The sequence below is a fragment of the Neophocaena asiaeorientalis genome, unplaced genomic scaffold, assembly GCF_003031525.2.
Source record: "Neophocaena asiaeorientalis asiaeorientalis breed wild unplaced genomic scaffold, Neophocaena_asiaeorientalis_V1.1 scaffold125, whole genome shotgun sequence".
In the NCBI taxonomy this organism is placed as follows: domain Eukaryota; kingdom Metazoa; phylum Chordata; class Mammalia; order Artiodactyla; family Phocoenidae; genus Neophocaena; species Neophocaena asiaeorientalis.
In genome coordinates, this window is record NW_020174425.1 from 4,028,125 (window position 1) to 4,051,097 (window position 22,973).

The 22,973-nt window shown below is 39.8% G+C and overlaps 1 long non-coding RNA gene across 1 annotated transcript in view; it reads left to right on the top strand.

Moving 5' to 3' along the window:
- Positions 1-22,655, top strand: part of LOC112407391 (uncharacterized) — a 442,104-nt gene extending 419,449 nt beyond the window's left edge. Inside the window, exon 8 of the long non-coding RNA XR_003004736.1 lies at positions 22,531-22,655. This is a non-coding gene — a long non-coding RNA (uncharacterized LOC112407391). The remainder of the gene's footprint in view (positions 1-22,530) is intronic.
- The last annotated feature ends 318 nt before the right edge of the window (positions 22,656-22,973 follow it).

The window sequence follows — 22,973 nt, forward strand, 5'->3', positions numbered from 1 at the left end:
TGTGTCTTGCAATCCTAATAACCTCAGAGACTGGTCCAGCCACAACGTTGGCTCTGGTTGGGGAAATTTCTGTGCGAGGTTTGCCGCAGGTTGTACAGTCCAGGGGGTATCCTAGGCATTTCTAGCTGATAGCATTGCTGTCAATAGGCTGAGACTGATGATGGGACGTAACGTGATTTAGGAATTCTCTCTCTACATAGGAAGCAATCCCTCTGTTTGAAAGCTCCTAACATTTTCAGCCCCCCATGTTGGGGGCTGAGATGTGGAATTTCCAAGTTCTGCTTGGTGCTTGGTTAGACAGACTTTGTCACAGGTGTTGTATGCTAGGCTGGGCTCACAACTCACCTGCTGGGGAATTTGTGAACACAGCCTTACGTATCAAAGGAACAGGACTTGATAATGTCCAAAGACAGCTGAAGTGGAAGTTTATTTTAAAAATCCATTATTTAAGAAATTCTAACTCAAAAGCAATAATAAGAAGCATTCAGAAAATCAGGCAAATGTGCCCTATAAGACAACACAGGAGGGGAAATATCAGAGGCATCTTCTTCCCCTGGTTCTGGGGATGGGACTTTGAGAGGTGTGAACATTGCCCAATTTGGAGAAAGTGTGACAGTCCAAGCAAGGAGCACCAGTAGACGCTGTGGACCCTCCCCATGGGCCCATAAGCAGGAAGCCACAGAGAAAGACCATGTTCCCCATCATTTTAAAGGTCCTGGGTACATCATCAGAGAAATTCACTGGAGGAAAAGCCAGGAAAATGCCTATATCTTCAACCTCTCTAGTTTCTCATTATAGTTTTCTATTTTTTCCTATCCTAGGTCATAAAATATAATGTAAAACCAAGATGGATTATAGCAAAGCATGATCCAGATATGTAACTAACTCCGGCAACTTAAGATCTTTAGACGTTCTAGAAATAAGTTTTTTACTTTATGATATGAAAAATTAAGGTAATAGAAAAAGTAGACTTTACAGACAGTTAATGATTAGCTGAAATTGTGACCTTTTCCAATACTCATATCTGAATAACATCATTATTAAAACCACTTAAACTTTGTCTTATATTTTTCTAGATGCTAGTGCTATAAAAAATTGCAGGTCACATAGAATTTTAATTTTGAATCACAAGGGAAAATATTTTGGCTATGATAGGATCATTACTTTTTTTCTTCTCTTTTGAATATTGGCTAAAAGGAGAACAAGAGAAGGAAAAGATGTGCAAAATTTTGGTACTGAAAACAATTGTGATAAATGTTATGGCTAAAGATTAGAATTCTGTTTAATACCTGTAACAGAAATTAAGAGAGTGCTTTAATACTTTTGCTTATCATCGTTCATTGATTTTTCTAAATGTAAGGACTTGAAAGGCTGTTGACATCTAAGAATAAATAATGCAGGTATGTTTGAATTTCTATACATTTCACACTTTACCAAGTGAGTATATTTCATATGATGAGAACTCTGTCCTGGAATAAGGAATACTAAAATTGATGGACAATTTGATTTTAAATATAAGCATAACATCAAGGAGAATGGACACATTTTGTAAATGTTTTTATATCACTCAGGAAGTCCTGAATGAGGCTTTGGTAAGTGTCAATAGACAAAGCAAGGCAAGATTTAGAGTATTTTTCAAGGATCTTATGGCCCAGTTGGAAGAAGAAACATAGGTCCGTGAAAGCTAAACTATGATCAAGAAGACTAAAAGTAAAAGGGAAGATGAATAATAAAGACACGATTTATTAATGGAGTTCAGAGGAGAGAGAAAGAGGACTTCAAAGCAGTGGTAGGATTTGAACATGACATTAAAGGATGGGGAAGATTGTGTTAGTTGGAGAGGATCACTCCAACTCTTTGCATGTGAGGGAGAGTGAGAATATTATGGAAAAGATTATAGCAGCAGGACACTATGGTTCTAATTCAGGGGCGAGTGAATAATATAGTTTGTTTGGAGCCAAGAATTTTTATAGGTCAAGGGATAAAGAGCCATATTTCTGAAAAGGAAAAATGAGGCTGGATTATTGGAGAGTCTTGAGTGCCAGACCAAATTTAAACTTTAAAACATAATTTGAGAGCACGGGAATATAATGACCTCAGTTGATTTTAGGAAGAGTGAGTGCTCAGAGGGGGAGGGAAGCCTGGAGGCAAGGGATATAGTCATTTGTCTGCTGATGTTAGCCCACCAGCCTCTGGGCCACTGAGTTAGGTAGTGGTCGTGGAAGAATGGGAGAGAAGCAGAGACCCCGATGATTGTGGTTGGAACTGGGACAGAGAGGAATCAGTGACAACTCTTTCTGAGGGTGACGTGAACTGGCTCTTTTTTTTAAGTACCTTAGAAATGAAAGTTTCAATGCATTTTAGCCATGAATTGACACATTCACTGGCTCTCAGAGCTAGAAGTAAGATCAAGTAACTTTTGTCAAGTCTTCTGTTTTTAGTGATGTTTGTTTACTCCTATTTTATAGACATGGTAATTCAAAGTCCTGGAGACTGAGGTCTGCAGCAACATAAGAGAAGCTAGTTGTCTGGGCTCTGAAAGCAAGGCCCTGGGCCCTGCCGCATAGCCTTGCCCCAGCAGAGGATTTATTACAGATGGGAGCAAAGGTCGTAGGCTGATATTTTAAATGTGTGAATATCAGTATCTGGCATTATATTACAATAACTTAAAACATAAAATTAAAATCACAGAAGGCTCAGCTACATATTTCATTTCCAAAGCAATACTTTTGCGTACCCAAAGGATTTGAGGAGTTTTCTGTTTCAAACAAATATTTTTTAGCCATTTCATGAAAACTTAGCTTAGTGGTATCTATCTCTCTGTCTGTCTGTCTATCTATCTATTTATCTCCCTAAAAATGTCCTAATCCTTTCTAAGTGAATTCTTTCTTAAAAGTGTAAAACAGCTCAATCTTATTTAAGAAAAGAATGTATGAAAAGTTCTGAATTTCTCCAAGGGTTCTTTACAATGCTGTCATATTATTACAACCTCAATATCCTGTGTTAGCAATACTTATTTAACTCATCACATTTTAGTTTTATGGGAGAGCAATGAATGTAACAAGCACATAAAACCCGCAGCCAAATGGTTGACATCTGACCTTTAATCATCTCTTAGGCTCGTCCTTAGTGACATACCACCTCCTCTTCTACAGTGGGTGTATCAACCCCTTCTTAACTTACTAAACATGATGGTATTGCTTAAATAAAGAAATCACTGACTTTCTTGACCCTGGTTGCCTTCACCACCCCCCCTCTTTTTTGGTTTTTATCATTTATATTATTTTCTGATGTTTGGCCCTGAAAATTGCCACTTCCTCTATGGTTAAGATTAAGATTTGAAGCCTCAAGCAAAGGTGTTAAAAGTGACATATTAACTGTCACAAGACCAAGAAGGAACTAAGGAGTTTGCTTTGAATTTTGAAACTTTATTATCACCAATAATATAGTTCTTAATTTTTACTAATATATAAATAATTGTCTGATGTGAATTTTTAAAAAAAATATGTATATGGCAGAAAATTAAAGAACTAGAGATGGAATTCGTAGGAAGGGACCTCAGAAGAGGCCTGTCCATGCATCATTTGACAGGGATGAAGGTTAAGAATTTTGGAGGATGTGACTAATGTCACATGGCTACTGAGGGTTGAACTGGGACCAGAACAATCCTGGGCCCAGCACTGCTTCCTTACAACTGTGCCCTCAGACATGACCTCTCTGTCAGATAAGAGAATGCTGTGCCTTATGTATACAAAGGTTGAACAGGAGTGTCACACCCTTCACAGTAAACCGGGAACTGCATCTCATCTTTCTTTTTTTTTTTTTGCGGTACGTGGGCCTCTCACTGTTGTGGCCTCTCCCGTTGCAGAGCACAGGCTCCGGACACGCAGGCCCAGCGGCCATGGCTCACGGGCCCAGCCGCTACGCGGCATGTGGGGTCTTCCTGGACCGGGGCACGAACCTGTGTCCCCTGCATCGGCAGGCAGACTCTCAACCACTGCGCCACCAGGGAAGCCCTACATCTCATCTTTGAAGCAAATTTCTTGATTGCTGCCCCACTTTCACAAACTTGCAATGATGTATGTCTCCCGAACACTCCTACCCTGGCTTGTTGTGCCTTCATGAGATGAGAAAGGGTATAAAAAGTCTGGAAACCTGACCCAACTTAGTCCATAAAAAGGCTTTTGTCTGTGAACCTAACCACAAGTGATTCATTAATAGGCTATTGAAAGATTTTTTTTGTCAGGAACACCCCTTGCCCCCCTTTTACAGAAATAAACAATTTGAAACATAACTGCAGTATAAGATGGTATCAATTCCCACTTCAAAATAGTGCTGTCTACTACATGTAAAGGTGTTTACTTCCTTATGATGAAACATTTGTTAGCTCTTCCGCAAGTATCCCCTTAATTAAATATACCATTTGTTTTGTCAAAAGTGCAGTACAAAAAATTCTTTACAAAATATCTTTAGGGCATCCTAAAACAGTAGTTAAATTAGTTTAAAAAATTTTAAAAAACCTTAATTTTGTGTTTCTAGCAGATGCATAATTATACTCAACATCAGGCAGTGTTGTATTTTCATTTATTATATAGAAGTTCAAGGGAAATTGGTAATTCAACTTTGGATTTTTATCATTTATCCTTCAATGCTTACTAAAGATAGGTAGTAACATTTTTAAAAAACTGCTTACATATGTGTGCATTGCATTGCATTTGCGTAGTATTCTTCCTTAAGAATCATGTTATGTTTGAATTTTTAATAACTGACTTCAATTCAAATAGGAAGTAATGGCGTTAAACTCCATTCAACATTTATTAATATAGTAATTAAACTCAAGGAAAATGCGAGACTCTAAAATTCTGACAATGAAAATTCATCCTAATCAGGCTTTGTCTCTGCCCTTTGTAAGAACTGCAAGAAACTGGGACACCTATGTTAAATAATCTGAAATATAGCGAGTAGAGAGTAGCACCCACTTGTGAAGTTACAAGTCTTTTCATCATATTTACTTTGTATTTTTGAAAAATAGGTATGGGTCCTCTGCCTCTCCACCTTGAGGTGTGAGGGGATCAACAGACAAAAACACGTATCATCACTAAGGGCTTGGAATTCTAGAGACAATCTCGTTCAGAGGGAAATACAATATAAATTGTTTGGTGGTGGTGGTATTTATAACTGCCTCAAACTGCCATAGAAGCCCACAAACGTTTCAGTATTAATTTTCAGCTCTCTTTGTAATTGCTTATATGTCTTTAAGATTCTACCTCACTTGGTAATAAGACTTAAGCCCTCAACTTTCTGAAAGCTGCCCGGGCAAGCGTTCAGATGTAGGGTTTGATTAACACACTCTCTCTCCAGGTGCGCTCTAACAAGTCAAGCATTTCCTGGAAACCCGCCCACAGGTTGTGCGACTATTTTTAGTAGCTCACCTCCTAGTAAAGGCAGCTATTAGATATCCAGATATCCCTGCCCCTTTCAGGTGCAGTAAAATAGAACATAAAAGGGTGTAATTGAATGATTACAGCTAAGGATTGTAACCAGGAGCCTAGGGTCTCTCTCCTTCTCCTGGGAGCTCTGGGAGTTGCCCAGAAGGGCCTTTCTCCTCCCCACTAACCTACACAAGGCAGGGGCCCCGTGCCCTGCAGACGCAGTCTAACCTCACAAAAGGCACTGCTGGGCTTGTTTTCTGTTCACACACGTGGGGTGGAAAAGAAGGGAAAGCGAATTTACCTCTTTGGACAGCTTCCGTGTGCCAGATTATATAGAAGTCCCGAGAGGTAGGTGGGTATCCTTATTCCCACTTTACCATGAGCAGAGCTTACCCATCAGCCGAGTTTGCTTACTGCCCAAGGACACGTGGCTAAAGAGCTGCAAAGCCGGATTTAAACCCAACCCATGCTTTCTCTCTTTACTATTTGAGGGGAAACTGAAAAGCAGGCTCTAAAGCTAGGGTGGGCCGGTCATTTATTATCCAAACCAGAACAGGTGATGTAGGAAATATTTTCTCATAAAAAGAAAAGCCTCATCATCTAGGAGGAGGAATGGGAAAGTGGAATTTATAGGGAAATATGTAGTTGAGTACAAGGAAGAGAGTGTTCCACACGTTCGTGCAGAGCTATGATCACTTCCATCTCCCTCAACACTGTGGACTAGTTTGGACAGTAGTCACTGGAGCAGAGAGCTGTGATGGAAAATGAACTTTCAGTGGCTGTTTACCTCATTAAGCAATGTTTCTTCTGCCTTTCCTCATGCTCTAAAATGTTTTGTTTATTTTAGAAGAGAATTTTTTAAAATTCAAGCTGAAAAAATTCGGCTTGCAAACCTTTGCAAGTTTATGAAGGGCAAAGGCTATATACATTTTGAATCCCTACAGCATCTAGCATAAAAATGGTTAACCAAGTATATGATGATCTCCCCATCCACAGTGCAGGGAAAACATTGTGGATACCCAATAACTAGCCAACATTAGCAGTTAGCGGCAATTAAGGCATGGTGTGAAGTTAAGGGTTTAAGCCTCTGAAATCAGTCTGACTGTGGAACTCACAGGCCTTCAGATCTCCAAGGAGAAGAAACAGCTACTTTGTTATGACTTCCTGGAATTAAACCATTTTAGAACCAAAGCTCTGTTGAACATTTTGCACATGGATTTTTTTTTTAATACCAGTTCGTGTGTTGTTGCAATTGTTTCACCCATACAGAAGGCACCCTTTTATTTAAACCATGAAATATAACTGTAGTTCTGAAAGCAAGTGAAAATAATCTGCTAGTGGAAAATAATTCTCAACAAAATGTATGTATGTTTTGTTTTGGCCTGAGCCCTTTTCGGGATCCTAAGCCTGTGCTTTGTATGAAATTAGGCAGCAATTAACAGAAGCCTGTGCTTTAAAAGGACACATTTAGAGATGACAGAACCAGAAGGAATTAAGAAAATGTACCAGTCTGAGAAGTAGTTAGTACTAAGGGAAAATGGATATTCACTTCTTAACCCTTGAGGGCATCAGTATTGTTGAGTCTGGATCAGTCAACATGGGCTAGCTTATGCCACAGTGCCCAAATACCCAAGAATCTCAATGCCTTGACAGGAAAGCTTTACTGATTGGTTATATTGCCAGTTATGATTGGCTGGGCTTTGCTCTGCAGCATCATAGTTCAGCCTCTAACTGTAAACATACTAGTGACCACAGCAGAGGGGGAAAAAAAAGGGGTGGTCAAGCACAAAATCACTCTCAAAGCTTTTGCGTGGAAGTGACCACATTGCTTGCTGTTGACTCTTGTAAATCACACGTCAAGCCTCTTTTCAACGGAGCAGGGAAGCATAACCCTTTCCCAGGGAGGGAAAGAAGGTCTTGGTAACCCGTGATACAGTCTATCACAGAGTCCAGTAAATAATTGATGCTTATAAAGTAATCTGAGTAATGAAGAAAAAGTTAAGCAAGTCCCCATATACTTAATTCAACAAATATTTATTAGATTCTTTAAATATCAGGCAGTGTACTGAGTACTGTTTTATAAAGCAGATAGATGATAATATATATTCATCAAGCGTTTGCACTTAAAGGAATATGGTTTATCTATCTGAGAAAAATGTTTGTGTGAGTTAGCTCATTTCCCCAAGACAAAGCAAAGGTATAATACAGCCTGTTTAATTCTGTGTTGATGCATTGCAGATTACTGTAAACTTAGTGGCTTATAAAAACTCAAGTTGATTATGTCACAGTTTCTGTGTAGTGTCTTCACATGGTGTGACTGGTTTCTCCACTCAAGAGTCTCATCAGGCTGAAACAAGGTGTCAGCTGAGGTTCTCATCTGGCGCTTGGGGTCCTCGCTGGTTGTTGGCAGAAGCCATTTCCTGTGGTTGTAGAGCTGAGATCCTTGTTTTTCTGCTGGTCGTTGGCCAGGAGCCCCTCTCAGTCCTAGGGGACACCCTCAGCTCCCTGACCCATGTCCTCCACAGGCCATTCACACATATTTACTTTCTGCCAGGCCAGCTGAAGTGTGTATCTCTGACTTCCTCTGGTTCCACCAGCTGTAGAAAAGGCTCTGCTTTTAAAGTGCTTGTGTGACTCGGTCAGGCCCACACCGATAATCTCTCTATTTTAAGTAGAGCTGATTTGGGATGTAACTACATCTGTAGAAGCCCTTCAAGGGATTAACCCTTCACTAGATGAGCATTTGATTGAATTATTGGGATAAGCTATGTGAACACCAGAATCCAGGCCCCTAGGGGGTCTCTCAGAATTCAGCCTAATACCTGGTCCCACTGCAGAGAAGCGGGGGTTAGTATGACTTGTGTATGGCAGGACTGAAGAGATGATGCCTGTTCTAGTGTCCTATGGTTCTCCTGAGTAAGAACTGGATTTAAATTTATTATAGATTGGTATCTAATTGAGGGCATTCAGTGACAAGTAAAACCCTGGTTCTATACTTCTGAGGTGGTTTCTCTAAGAGTTGCACTGAATGTGATCCCTTAACTGCTAAGAGAGTTACTGAAGTAGTCAGTCTGGCACGAAACAGACTGCTCTCAAACTGGGTAATTGGGTAGAGTTTAATAAAGAGGCTTTCCTCTCTCCCTTCCTCTCTCTCTCCCTTCCAAGTTGTAGGCAGAGGTTAGGAATCCAACAAGGGATAGTGAAGTACCTCTCCCAGTCCAGAAGGGAGAAGGCGGAGGGGTGAGGCCAGGAATCTGGAGTGGGGAGGTGGGTGGAGAGGAACACCTGACCGAAACTGTGGCCTTTGGTAGGAAGATGCAACCATGGAAACTGAGCAGGGAATAAATAACTTGACCTCATTCTCCTCCCATCCTCTTATTTCTAGCCAAGAGGACAAAAGAGCTTGTTGGTCCAGTCCTTAGAGGTCAGCCTCCTGGGGCAAGAACAGGGTGGAGAAAGGAGCAGACCTAGAGGGACAAACAAGAGATATGCAGCCCAGTTACCAAAGACATATTTCCTGGCTGTGGTCAGGGTCATAGGCTCTGTTTTGACTTGCAGATGAAGTGTTTCTTCTTCATCTGTGCTTCATAGAATGTTTTGACGAGCTTGATTATAACTTGCATCCCATTAAGCTCAATCATTAATATGTATGGCTCTTTTTTCTGCTATTTGGAACTTATGGAGTGCAAAGGCCATGCCTTATACATCTTTATACCTATAGTACCTATGTGCTTGGCCCATAGCAGGTGATTAACAAACGTTTGTGGAGTTATAAATATATGAAGCCCATGGTAAACTGTTGTTGAAGTCCTGTAAATCAGTTTGGTATTAGGGGCCTAAACAAATGTACACTGTTCTAATTGCTCTCTAAGATGTTCTATTCCATGTGAGCTGAGAGAGTAGGAAGATCCACTTACCATTGCTGCGACAAGTCTTGCCCTATGACAAGTTGATGTTCCACTTCCATTTTCTATTTAAAGGTCATCAATTTCCGGTTATCCTACATACTCCATTCAATGAGCATTAAAATCTGTCAGCACAGAAGGACGAGCAAATGTAGGGTAAATGAGACAGCTCAGAGCTACTTGTAATCAAATTGCAGTTGGCTGTTTATCTATTGATGGCCTTGGGATGAGAGGATTGGATGCCCTGCCTTCCTGCCGTTGTCACATGTGGTTCTGGTTTCCAACAGGGATGGGAGTGTGCTTAGTCTATGGAAAAACTGTTTTCTCCTATTTTACTTTTTAACATTTTCAAAGCACTAGGTAAGGATAAATGTGGTCAGCTTGATTTATGATCCTTGTTTTGATTCATATAGAATCACATGCTACAGAATCTCAGGGACTGACAGTCTAGGGAAAAATGTAAATGTCATAATTTTGTTAATTGTTTTAGCATGTGTTTCTTCCACATGTCTGAAAGCAACTGTAACTGAGGGTTGTGGTTTCTGGGGCACAGCCAAAAATACAATGTGACTAACAACTGAGGAAAGTATCGTGGGATGTCACGTGCTATTGGATCTTTTATCTTTTTTTTTTTTCACCTCTGCCAAAGTGAGTATTTTCCAGGATTTCAGTGTGTTACTGGAGTATGAAAAGAAGAATGATACAAAATGAACCCTTGGATTGGTGTTTTTTATCAGATAAAAAATAACATATAAAACTCACTTTTAAATTCTGTGGCTATCCATTCCAGCCTGGAGTTTCCTATTTCAAAATCTGGATTTGTGGGGGAAAAAAAACCCCTCAGCTCTCTCAATTCTTTAAACATTTCAATGATGATAAGGGTCCTTCTCAAGGAAACAAATATCAGGAAATTCAAATACTGGTATGAAGCCATAAACTCCCCTCACCTTGTTGCTCCAAAGCGTAATAACTCTATTGAGAATGCCTGAAACCAGTGGGTGATCTCACCCTGAAGCTTCATATACGATTTCTTATTTTTATGACAGGCATTTCACAATTTCAAGGCGAGGTTGAAAAACAGTCGATTTCCCCCATTAGGCAAGTGATCAGGTTGCTGCAGGAATAAAGCAAAAGGCTGAGTTCACATGCTTGGCCAGGAGCTCTCTTGCAAGCTTCCTGGTTTGTGATGGACTGCAAATGCTATTAGTATATTTCCTGATATTTCAGTCTTCTGCGAATTGCACAGTAACTAGATCTTTGAACAGTGAGCATCTGGTAGCCAGAATCCCACAAAGACTTTCCCGTATTTTTCAGAACTGTCTGCTCGTTTTGAGGCTGTTCTCTCATTGTTTTATACTATTCTTTCTGTTTCTCTTCCCACGTGTCTGGAATTCACAACTCTTTGTGTCACGTTTAAAACTGACTGTACGTAGGTGACTAAACCAGTCCTTCGTGGGTCCAGCAGGTCATAGGAAGCCGCTGCTGATGTATAGCCTACTCATTTTCCCGACACACTCACACCCCCTCCTCTATCCATGACGACTAGCCCCACAGCTGCTGGGAGCTGCAGGAGCGGATGGCAAGTCTGTCCTGCCAGTGGCTGGAGGAAAGATTCCAAAGTGTCCTTGGGAGTGATGTCAGCTAGAAAATCAAACTGCAGAGAGCAGAGGAAGAAAGGACAGCTAAGACAGGGGTTCTTGCTTCTTCAGGGAACTGGTTAAGGGCTTTGAAGGGCCTGAAGTGTCATGTAAATATCTGCCAAATGATCCCATGTACATTTTTTTTTTTTTTCCTGAAAAGAGTCTAAAACTTACATTATATGTTCAAAGGGTTTGGGCAACAAAAAATTTTAAGAGGGATTATTGTCAAGAAAGTAAGTTTAGGTAACATTAAATTTTGCAAATCAAGAGGGAAGGAAGACTGAAGGGCAGTAAGAAATAATAAAAGTAAGATACATAAGGAGAAAATATGGACAATAGAGAGAATAGCCCTTTACTCTTCTTTTCAGTTACTTAAGACTTGGCCCTGTGAGATGGCATGTGAGGGTGCCATTTATATAGCTAACACACATCTGTTTTAGAGATGAGAAAATGAAGGCACAGAGAGGTAAACGACGCATATGCAAGGTCAGTCACTTTGCTAGTAAATATCAACAATCAGCTTTGAGGGTTGCTCTTAAACACTAGTTTAAACCAATAGGCTTTCTCTTTTCTTTCTTGATATGTATTATGAATTTTTTTTTAATGTAATCTGGAGAATAAAGTTACACACCAAATTGTTTTTCTGGCTGTTGCAATTATGGGTGATTTAAAATTTTATTCTTACCTGCATTTTATATGTATTTATAATAAGTATGTCTTAATGATATCATAAAAATAATAATTTAAAATTATTTCTTATTTTTAATAAAGTTCAAATTGTTTTTGTTTTGTTTTGTTTTGTTTTTTTGCGGTACGCAGGCCTCTCACTGTTGTGGCCTCTCCCGTTGCGGAGCACAGGCTCCGGATGCACAGGCTCAGCAGCCATGGCTCACGGGCCCAGCCTCTCCGCGGCATGTGGGATCTTCCCGGACCGGGGCATGAACCCGTGTCCCCTGCATCGGCAGGCGGACTCTCAACCACTGCGCCACCAGGGAAGCCCGAGTTCAGATTGTTAAATTCCTCATGAGCAACCACATATCTGCTGAACAAAGGGCATCAAGTAAAGAGTGTGAGCAACAAACTTGGAAGAGTTTGGTATTAATTTATAATGACCACTGTCATTTTAGTGAAATGTGACTTGCTCATAGTAACTACTGAGATGCTTGATGAAATCAGTGAATAAAACACAGTCCTAACAAAGAGTCATTTTAATATAGATTTACAATATTCAACTAAATAAATACCTTTTATTCTTCTAACATATACACAGATGCCCCATGACCACGTGTCCTGGTTGTGTCTCCATAGGCACAAAGAAATGGGGGCCTGGGCTACTTATGTGGTAATTTCTGCTTTGAAAAATTTCCAGGTAAAACCCATTTTGGTAGAGATCTTCAGGAGCTGAGTCATCCATTGCTTATTTGCTAGAACAGACTAAAGACTAAAGACAGTTGGTTGAGGAAAGAAAATCCTCACTTTCCTATCAGTTATCTTTTTAGTAGAGGCAGTTGAACAGTTCTCCTTTGAGGCAGGGGTCCTGGTTAGGCTTCTTTATTTCCACACAAGGATCTGAAACTAAATAATTGCCCCTTCTCCAAATTCTAAAGAGTAGGATGCTCTTTCAGCCAATCCACTCAGGACGTGAGCCTCAGACCCTCCCTCTAGACTCGACATTCTCCCTCCAGACTCTGCGCTCTCCACAGAGCATGAAATCGGGTTGCCTCCAGCCCCTTTCTCCAAAGCCCTGCTGAGGAAGTGACCCTTTGGAGGGTTGTTGGAAGGTGATTCCCAGGGTCCTCAAAGTTCCATGCATGCATCAGCCCGGATCACTGAAAAGCTGTTTTCATTTCATTTTCATTTTCAGTCTGTACCACTCAGACCACATTATCTTGACCCCATTAAGAATCATTATTCCCCAGGCTTTCAAGTTTTTATCAAAGGGTACAGTGAAACTACTTGCCATCTGACTGTGTTTCTGGGTGTCATCTACTGCTTCGGCCAGAATACACATGCAAAATCTTACCTGAAAAATTGTTCAGAATTAGCACTAGGAAGTTTTTTTCCTTGGAGGAAGTGATTTCTTTCTTTCTCTCTAATGGTAAGAATATTTGTGGAGGGGAAGGATGAGGTTGAGTGTGTCTGGGAGAAGCCAAGATGGCTTTCTACTGAAATTCTCACTGAGTTGTCGGTGTTCGAGATTTGATCGGACCCAGTGAGGTCAATTCACTCTGGTCAAACTTCTAAGAGTCAGATTCCTAATGTGGAATGCCATTGTCTTCCATGCGAGGTCTGCTTTTCCTACCATCTTTAAGTTTGCTGAAGAAACATAAGAAGCAGAACCAAGAGAGATGGACAATTTCAAGAGAAATTTCTTTCAGGGCTTAGGGCCTGGTGCATTATCCTGGTCAAAAAAACATTCATTTCTTTGTAGTTCAAGGCCAAATTTTTCTCTTTCCAGGGTGGTGCTTGATAAAACTGTGCCAGCTTCTGTGGCTTTAGCTTTTTTTTAAGTTGGTATGGGAGGAACATCCCCTTCCTAGTCATATAGTGGTTTTCCCAGATGAACAAAACATACATCGTTAGGAATATATATATATTGCTCTTAATATACCCAATAACATCATGGTTTGCCTCATGATGTTAAATTTCTGTTTAACCTTAGTTTGGATATTTCCAAGTCTTGTGTGTATGTATTTATATCTATGTATATGTAAAATTTGTATAACTGTATCTCCCATAGCTGGCAGATCTCACTGATTGTTGCGAATTTTACTAACTCTCAGAGGGCAAACTTCTTTCAAAATTGGGGTGTTGAGAAGTGTACATCAGTATTTTCTTCATTACTACCAAAAAGATTATGTAACTCATTTTATTTCTCGTTGCTTCCACTGCAAAAACAAAAACAAAAACCTACAAGGAATTAAGGTTAGATCATGGAAATATATAAGCCCTTAGAGCTCCCATATTTGTGATATTTATCCAAGTTTGGCCCTAAATATCTATTCTTAGTTATATTTCCTTTCATCTTTTTTATTGTTTTTATTTTTGTAATTCTATTCAAATTGTCTGTGGACAGAGGTGAGGCAAAGAACAGACAAACAAATGAACAAACCAGTTGTTTTCCCAGCCCCTCTGTTTAATATGTGGCAGTTTTCTATGTTCTGTTGGATAAAACCAGAAATCCTCACTTATACAGATTTTCCATTGTTGAAATGAAGAATACCATAAACTTTATAGTAAAATATAATTTAAATATAAAGAAAATTATTAGAAGTCAAATTCTGCTCTTTAGAATAGTCAGTAAATGGAGTAATCTGGTAACTATTTTGTTTACCTGAGAGTTATCTTTAATTTAGGCATAAATCATATGCAACTATCTATAAATACATAGAGGGTATATATAATATATGTATGTATGAGTAGGTATATAATAGAAGTAGATTTTATAGTAAGATCTGTTCAGATTTTTTGCAATTGCTCCAGGTAATCAAGTATCATTGGCGAGAGCTGGGAGGGAACTAATCCTCTGAACTTTTTACATTCTTGTTTCAATTCTAGATAATGAGAGGCTGAAAATGTTAAGCACAGAGGCATACCATGTGCTATGTTTTGCACAAAGTAAGCAAATAAAGAGTAACTATGTGTGTCTACAGGGATAGAAATCTTGTACCCCCTGTTTTGTTGCTAATTGGACATGAAAGAAGATGGCTTTCATATAAATGTCAAGTTCTTCTTGCTGCTTTCATCTTCCTCAGTCTCAAGTTTCTGACTGTTTCTAGGAGATTCTTGAAGGCATTAGGAGTAGATAATTCATCACATCCTTTTCCAAGTATGAATCTGTGAAACAGCAATGGGGCTGATGAGCTAATACAGTTAACAGAAACACCACCATGCATTTTATCTCATTTTTTCCCCTACCACAGGAAACCGGGAAGGGAATCCTATTCCAGCAGTGAAGAGCAAAGGCAGTTTATGGGGGGAGGGGGGATTTCATATATCACCCTCCACAAAGTTTTTCTTTTTTTTTTCCTAGAAGACTGTAATCAAGACACAGAAATGCACAATGGGTGTAGTGAGTGAATAAGTTTGTGTCGTTAATTATATATTTCAATATAGTGTAATTTTAGAAATAGTTTTGTGAATGCTATAAATAAATTATAACTGGAAAAATTACATCAGGGATGAAAAGAACTTTGAAAATAAATATTGGTATGATCAGCTACATGAAAAAGGAATGGATCCAATTAAACCATGATAGCGGAAGGTCTCATCTTGATGTCCTATTCTTTTTTTTTAATTAAAGTTTGTTTATAACATGTTAATTTCAAGTGTACAGCAAAATGATTCAGTTATTCATATCTATATATACATATATTCTTTTTCAGATTCTTTTCTCTTATAGGTTATTATAAGATATATAATTCCCTATGCTATATAGTAGGTCCTTGTTGTTTACCTATATTGTGTATAGTAGTGTGTATATATTAATCCCAAACTCCTAATTTATCTCTCCTCCCTCCCCCTATCCAATCCCCTTTGGTAAACATAAGTTTGTTTTCTATGTCTTTGAGTCTATTTCTGTTTTTAAAATAAGTTCATTTGTATCATTTTTTTTTTTAGATACCACATATAATGACATCATATGATATTTGTCTTTCTCTGTCTGACTTCACCTAATATACTTCACTTCATATTATAATCCCTAGGTCCATCCCTGTTGCTGCAAATGGCATTATTTCATTCTTTTTTATGGCTAATATTTGGGGCCCATTCATGTCCTTTGTGCTTTCCCCACTGACAGAGTACATACTTTTACATTTGACCAACAAGGGAAGCCTTTTGGAGGAAAAGAGTGACAGAATGCTGAGGACATTGGTAGAAGAGGGTTATGTGTGGACAGCATGATCAAAGTTGACCATCTCTAAAATCAGATAGATGTAAGTTCATATCAAAGTTGACCATCTCTAAAATCAGATAGATGTAAGTTCATATTCAAGACAAGACATTTTTTAAGTGATATTTTTTTCCCTTAACTAAGCTTTAGACTTTTTAAACATCAGAAAGAAGTATCTCTTTCTTCTGTGTAATTGACCAACTACTCCCAACTGATTCAGCATGCAGAATGTGCTTGATGTTTACTTTATCTGTTGCAAGAAAGCTTCCCTGGCATGCTAGCCCCTTAACAGAAACTATTCAGGAAAATATCACTAATCAAAGGAACTCAAGAAATCATTACCCTACTGTCATCATCCATGCGTTAAGGAGTCTATTAGCATTTGCTAAGGCATCTGTCTTTTCAGATTTAACACAAGCCACTCTGGACTGGAAAAAATCGAAAACACCTGGATAACCAAGAGGGTATGGACAAGTATAAGTACCTATCTCCTTAGGACAGAGCCACTTGTATATTACTTTAGATACCCGTAATAACATAACTAATAATTAATATTAATTAAAAAGGTAAGAGGAATCTTTCTGAGGCAATCAGTGCCTGAAGAGGGATCTGTTGAGTTTCCCCAAACTGATAGTCTGTGGTTGTCACCACTTATGAGAAAGCAACACTTCACTAAGGACTCAGACTAACCCCTGTATTGACCCAGGGATCAGGCTGTGACAAAAAGGATATTTTCTTCTAAAAAAAAAAACATTGAAGGATAATTTTGTTTTTCTTTCAGTTGATAAAATTGAATGTTTAATATGTTCACAGTACTATGTTAGACCTTCAGGGTGTTGCTGAGTTCTGTGAAACTCAGTTCTTTTTCTCAAGCAACTTAACTGGTAGATGTGAGAGCCCTAAATAACTTTAATTCCAGGTAAAGTGAAAGTAAGCGCTACTGACCGGTTAGATGTTCGAAGAGGAGGAGGATCTCTTGGATTACTCTTGTGAGCATGGGGAACCTTGAAGAAGAAGAGGTATTTGAACCAGGCCTTGAAAGATAAAATTAGGAAGGAGGAGTGGAAGAGGGAGTTAAAAAGTGAGCTTGTTCTCAGATGGAAGGACCAGTGTAAACAAAGGCACAGGGAATGAGGAAATTTGGGGAGTGATTAAGAAATGATGAGGTGGGCTTCCCTGGTGGCGCAGTGGTTGAGAGTCCGCCTGCCGATGCAGGGGACACGGGTTCGTGCCCCGGTCCGGGAAGATCCCACATGCTGCGGAGTGGCTGGGCGCGTGAGCCATGGCCGCTGAGCCTGCGTGTCCGGAGCCTGTGCTCCGCAACGGGAGAGGCCACAACAGTGAGAGGCCTGCGTACCAAAAAAAATAAAAAAAGAAATGATGAGGTTAGTTTTCTTAAACAGGAGGGTTATAAGATGGGACTGAAAAAGAAAGCTAAAGAGGTAGATTGTTTCGAGAGCATAGGGAACATTGGATGTTAGACCGATGAGTTTGTTCTTTAATTTAATAAGGAATTATCTGTAATAGGGAAACATTGAGGGGTTTTTAATTGTGAAACGATGTGATAGCAACCGGTGTAGTATTTATAATTTGAGAGAAGCTTATGTCAGTGTTCATCAACGTTTTCTTCATTATTGCCCCTCTAAGGAGACTTTGTAGACATCTGCCTGATATTCCACAGGTTTAACGTACAGTCATGTTCATTGAGAGCTGATCTATTGCATCTTGTTTCCATCAATGGCCAGGATATTCTCTTTTCTTATCTTCTTTCATTTCCTTTAGTGTGTTTGAGCCTTGAGTAGCTGTTGAGATAAAGCAATCTAACATCATTAGGTACTTGGTGAGTATCATAGGAGTAAAATTGCAAAAATGTGACTTCCCTAGTTTTGAACCCAGTGAAGAGCTGTGTAATGTTTGAGTCAGACTTTTTTAAAGAAGTTACCATTGTTATAAAAACATCATAACAAACAGCAGGTTGCAAGCATATTTAGATCATTCTTACTGAAGAAAATAAACATTTATTGCCAACTGTGAAAGGGCAGATTTGATGACTGATGGAAAAATCACACTGCTTTGTCAGTTCACATAAATAATAATTCATCAAAGAAACATGTGTTGATGAGTGCAGTCTGGTTTGAATTTAAACCACAATGCATTCTTGGGAAACAGCTGAAGTACCTGAACCTCCCTTGAAAAGTCTCCAGCACATTATCTAAGGATATAAACAATCCTTCCTAAGTCATGTAATGAATCTTATCAAAAATGCTCAGGGATGACTAAGGTTGCCTATATTTACCTGAAGAAAAACATATCTGGGTGCCCATGAATGTCTGATGAGTACTTAAGAAATATGATCTGAGTTCACTTTTGCAGTAGATGCTCAACAAATTGGTTTGGGATCAGATGAGTGTTTACCAGACACTAAGAAAAATACAAAGGATTGGCTGCTCAACCTTCTCTGATAATCATTGTTCAGTGAGAAAGGATAGAATGTGATATTTTCTCTGGTAAGCATTCTACTCTTGGGCCACCCCAATCCAGAGACCCTGTCTGCTCTTGATGAACTGATGGGATTCAGCAAGCTGCTGTGTGAATCTGGCGGCCAGGTGTCTCGGTGTGGTTGAGACAGGAGCTAACAGATTTGACATGTGGGAATATTACTCCCAGATGCTCCCCAAAGGGAAAGAACAACTTTCTTTCAGTGACCTGTCCTTTCAAGATGAGTCCTATGGCGTAGGTACTGTAATTAATAAGCTCGGTGAGAGGAAGCAATGCATCATGGGTGCCGTTCTGCCAGAAAATAATAAGCATTTCCAGTGGGTTCCGCCCGATTTCTTAGTAAAATCCAATGGTCTGTGTCTGGAGGTCATCTAAGGCAAATCAAAGAACGAAATCTTCAGATGTTGAGGAGATAAGGAAGACAGAACACACTAAGGATGTGTGGTGTTGATTTTAAACTGAAGAGACCAGTTAACCAGGCGAAGCCACGTCACAGATAGTTATGTCCCTTGCTGCCAAAGTCAGTGCAGAAAAATACAACCAGAAGTCGAGGTCCACAATGCCAGTGCTCTGATGTCCAGAGCCTCATAGCCTGTCAGGTCTCAAATACTACCGTATCACTTGGAAACGAATATCTGACAATATTTTTACGTTTATGTGTTTAAGAGACTTTGGTACTCACTATGAGTTGCATTAAGAAAGCTTTTTCAATCTGTCATTCAGCAGATTTCTCAGCTTTCTTCCCATCTTCCAAACTCTAGAATGCAATGCCTATGTTCATGACGGCATTCGTGATTCTAGATTATGTATCCTAAAAGTGAAACACTCTCTATGCAGAACTGCATTCACAATATCTGAATGCATGTTGGTAATGGAACAATGTAGGCAAAGTAGTACAGATATCGGGCAGGCACAGGTGTTGCTGCCCAGGTTTCAGGGGAATGAGCTCAAGTTGTGACTCTCTGGTCCTCTGTCTCTGTCCTGTACCCAGTGTCTAATAGGTAAGTTTGATTGCTCTCTTCTTATGACATAAATGTATTTTGTCCGTTCATTCTATTATATGAAATTATTGTTGTTTAGCTTACAAAAATTAAACAGATTTCTGTGTTTCTATTTCCCATGGTTGTTTTTTAGCCTTCTATATCATCTCTTACTACTCTGAAGAGCAGTAGAGGAAAGAAGTTACTCTGTTGTGTGAAAAATATTTTCTGTTGCGGGTTCTAGTTAAGGTTGTCTGGGACGATTCTGATAATATTTCAAACACTCCAAACTCTCCATGTCAGGTTACATAAACCTGCCTTTTATTAGAACTTAAAAGAGACAAAAGAAAAAGCAATGTGTTTAACTCCTGGGATTTAAAAATCCTGTAATCAACTGAACCCAAGCTGTATTACCTTTGCAAGGTTCTATATTAAAATTTTTGTTGGTTTATAAAAAAAGAATAAAAAAGACATGTACAGTTTTCTTTTAGAAACGAAATATGATGGATTAACTGCCCTTAGCACTTCTGTGTTATATTAATTCTATATTATAAATTTCCCTTCTTTAATTTTGTTTTAAAGCTTGTTTCAGTGGTCAGTTTATTGCCTTTCAGCTTCAAATCCACCCTTCGCTGCCCTGCTTGGTGAAAATAAACTGGACCCTGTAAACATTTTTCCTTTGCCGCTGGCACGATGCTAGGCTTTGCCAATAGAGGGCACTAGAGGGATACTGCAAGGTGACAGTGTCAGGCTGATACTTCCCTCGTGGTTCCAGTCCTCCATTTGTTATTCAGTGTGGAAGTCCGGAAGTTCCAGCTGCATTCCCAGGACACACTTTCATCAACTAGGGGCTGTTTCTGAGCACCTCTTGTGGACCACATCTGTGGTAGCTTTAGTTGAACTCTCAGACCACGCCCTCTTTGAAGAGATCTGAATCTCCGCTTTGGGTCCCTTTATTATCCGCTTTCCCTCAGCCAGGAGGTAGTAGCTGCTTTTTTGCACATGGGAATTCTGGACTGCTTAGAGTTCTCTTTTAGTCCTTTTAGTGGTTAACCTGCTTTTATGAATTAATAATTACTTATATTACATTTTTTCTATTCAAAGTACTGATCTGATGTCTGTCTCCAGATAGGACCCTGACTGATATACAAGTTGTTTATAAGTATTCTTAACGTATGCATGCCTAACCCACCTAAATAGTTTTTAAATTCCCCAAGGGAGAGGGCACTTGCTTCTGCATTTGTAATTTTTTTTTACTCCCTTCAGAGCTTCATACAATTCTCTGTACATTGTATGTACATGTTTAATACATTTATTAAACACTTCTGACCAACGATGATGAATAAGACATGGGCATCAAGAATCTCATTGTCTAGTAGGAGAGAGAGACATGCAAACAAGTAACTTGTCTGGTTAGAATGTGATAGATACGTTATAGAATGTATGCGGTCCTGTGGCACCCCATGTGGGCCGAGGCTGGGGGCGGGGATGGAGGGGACTTCACAGAGCAGTCGTCACTGAACTGAGTTTTCAAGGTTGAAAAGAGGGATGATCCCCACAGATTAGGGAGGAAAGGGCAATGCAGACGGAGGGAAGAAGTGACATTTTAGAAATATGTGAAGCAAAAGAAGACAAACTTGAGGAATGTCAAGTAGTTCACCGTGGTGACCCAAGCAATGTGTGTGTATCTGTGGGACTATAATGTGAATGGGGGAGGGAGCAGCACTGAGGATGGTGGAGAATGAGGCTGAAGGACTAGGTAGTTCCAGGACAGACTGGACTTTGTAGGTCACGCTAGAGAGTTTGGATATTATCACGGACAACTACAAACTCAAAGAACTGCAAGGATATAAAGAATATAGAGGGCTTCCCTGGTGGCGCAGTGGTTGAGAGTCCACCTGCCGATGCAGGGGATGCGAGTTTGTGCCCCGGTCCGGGAAGATCCCACATGCCGCGGAGCGGCTGGGCCCGTGAGCCGTGGCCGCTGAGCCTGCGCATCTGGAGCCTGTGCTCCGCAACGGGAGAGGCCACAACAGTGAGAGGCCCGCGGACCGCAAAAAAAAAAAAAAAAGAATATAGAGAAAAAGTTAACCATTAGTTTTATGCATCAAGTGTATTTAATCCTTCCTTCGCTATGTGGAACGCACTTTTGAAGGATTCAAAGAAATTCAGATCCTTAGCCTCACCTTGGAGTTAACAGAGGGAGATTTAAGTATTAGGAAGTAACAAGAAGCGCTAAATGGATAGCTAAAGCCCAAACTGTGCCCTGAGGTTTGAGGCAGGAGAGACTGGGGTAGTTAAAGAAGAAGTAGAACTCCGGTAGGGCCCTCGGGTACTTAAATTTCTTCCTCTGTCTGCATTGTCCTTTCCTCCCCATCTATGGGGACCATTCCTGTCATCTTTGAAAAAAAATCAGCTCAGTGACAACCACTCTGTGAAGTCTATTCGATTCCCATTCCAACCCCACCCGACATGGGGTGCCACCACTGTTTCATGTACATTCTTCTATAGTGGTATCTATCACACTCTAATAATAGAAGGTAACTTGTTTGTATGCAGAGTTACTTGTTTGTATGTATGTAGAGGGGCTGCATTTTAGGGAAAGAGCAACCTTTTAGAAAAGGGAAGCAAAACCACAGAATATGTTTGGCAGCCGGAGGGAAGCTCAGCTGAAGGGGAGTGATGAGAGAGAAGGTTGAAAATGTTGGTTAGTGCTTCTGGAATGACAAACTTGTGGCATTGTGCTTCTACTCACCACTTCCACACCATGCCACCTGTCGTGTTCCTGCTGGGCTCAGGGGCAGCTCCAGCTTCTTTCCTGTGTGCTGAGTGAGGCACTTTGAACTGAGAACTTAGTCTTTAGGGTACCGTGGCAAGGTTTTGACTGGTGGATTGCTGATTATAAAGATTTTTCTGACTATGTTGTTAGAGGTAATGAATGGAAGATCCCAAAGATGGAAACCAGAAGCTGTTGAAAAGTGCTTTTATATGTAAATTATATTTCAGGTGTTATGAAGCTACATGTTTCAGCTATTAGTTGGAAAGATATAAGGAGTGTTTGTATGAAATTTACATTGATGCTATCTCCAAAAGAAACAAAGCTGTAACACACCAAATGCCATAAATCAGAATGTCATGCTGAAAAAAAAAAAAAAAAACGTTGTTCCATTTCTCCCTTAGGATATGGTTGACCTCAGAATAGGAATTCAGAAATCTCTCTGCCTGCCTCTTTGCCACTAAGAAAACAGACACTGGTTCCCCAAACCCCTGATTGAGAAAGAAGCTGGAAGAACATGCAGAAGCTCTTTGAGACTGTGAGTACTCCTACCAAAACCCAGTGGGAGAGCCTCTGGAGAAATGGAGGTCATAGAAGTTTAAAAGTTTGATTATTTTAAAAAGTTTTTACTGCCTTCCCAGTAAACAGTACCTTAATTCTTCATTCTTACTAGCAAATTGTCATTTAGCACCCAATAATTCTCTTACTAAAGCCCAGAGGATTATTATTTTCAGGGATGGGTGAATTTAATCGTCTTGCTCTCTCCCACAACTTTGCAGAAGTATCTCGGGAGACAAAGTTCTTTTCATTCCCTACCCCCAAGCCCCCAGCAGCCCCCGAATATATT